Source organism: Propithecus coquereli, unplaced genomic scaffold (assembly GCF_000956105.1).
Source record: "Propithecus coquereli isolate 6110/MARCELLA unplaced genomic scaffold, Pcoq_1.0 Scaffold426, whole genome shotgun sequence".
NCBI classification, from domain to species: domain Eukaryota; kingdom Metazoa; phylum Chordata; class Mammalia; order Primates; family Indriidae; genus Propithecus; species Propithecus coquereli.
In genome coordinates this window covers 1,370,215-1,371,726 of record NW_012150019.1, presented here as the reverse complement: position 1 = coordinate 1,371,726, position 1,512 = coordinate 1,370,215, and positions in this window count along the sequence as shown.

The window sequence follows — 1,512 nt, the reverse complement described above, 5'->3', positions numbered from 1 at the left end:
CGGTTTCAACGTCATTCTTTACCATGTGGACATCCAGTCATCCCAGCTCCATCTGATGAAAAGTCTGTTCTTTCCCCCATTGAATTGTCTTGATTCCTTTCCTGTTGTTTTTAGATATAATTTCTTTATAGTCTCCAAGCTGTTGTCTAAGGGACTTTTACATCAGCCTCTATGACTCACATTAGTATTTCTTTTATTAATTTTTAATTATTATGAGTACATAATAGTTGTATATCTTTGTAGGGCACATGCGATGTTTTAATACAGGCATACGATGTGAATCAATCAAATCAGGGTAATCGGGGTGTCCATCACCTCAGGCATTTATCATTTCTTTGTGTTAGGAACATTCCAATTCCACTCTTTCAGTTATTTTAAGGTATACCCTAACATATTGTTGAATATAGCCACTTTGTTGTGCTACCAAATATTGTTCATTCTACCTATCTAACTATATTTTTGCACCAATTAACTATCCCCACATTATTCCCCCATCCCCACTACCCACATTAGTATTTCTTGCAGGAAAAATATACCAGCAATGAACACTTTGAGCTTTTAATTTTCTGGAAATGTCTTAATTTCTCCCTCATTAACTTTAATTTATTACTTGTGATAAAATATACATAACATAAAATTTACCATCTTAACCATTTTAATAGTACTGTTCAATAGTGTTAAGAACATTCACAATATTTTGAAACCAATCTTCAGAAAATTCTTCATCTTGTGAAACTCCATATTTTCATTTTTGCAAACTTTGAGCTGACAGCTTCATTCTTGCAGCACTTGAAAGCCGTCACACCACCACTAATTTGCCCCAGTGGTTTGTGGGAGGAAATCAGCTGTTACTAAAGATCCCCTGGACGAGATGAGTTATTTGTTAATTACTACCGTTCAGATTCTCTTTGTCTTTCTGTTTGAAAAGTTTGGTTATAATGTGTCTTGGTGTGTATCTCTTTCAGTTTACCCTGCTTGGAGTTTATGGAGCCACTTGAATGTGTGGATTTATGAATATCATCCTATTTGAGGAGTTTTCACTCATTATTTCACCACATATTCTTAATATCCCTTCCTATGTCTCCTCTCCTTTCAGACTCCTGTTAATGCCATGCAGGTTAGTACACTTAACGGTCTGCAGAGTTTCCACAGGCTTTGATCATTTTCCTTTGTTCTTTTTTCTTTCTGCTCCTCAGACTGCATAATCTCGACTAACCTGTCTTCAATTTGCTGATTCTTCTGCCTCTAACCTTGCTCAGCTTGATACCGTCCCATAACTCCCTTAGGCTCTGTTCACTTTTCTTTGTTCTTTTTTTTATTTTTGCCCCTCAAACTCAGCAATTTCAAATGACTTGTTTTTATGTTTTCTGGTTCTTCTACCTGTTCAAGTCTGCTCTTGAACTCCTCTAGTAAATTTTTTATTTCAGTAATTATACTTTTCCACTCCACAATTTTTATCTGGGTTCTTATTATATCTTTATCAATAGCCTTTATTTGGTCAGATATTGTTCT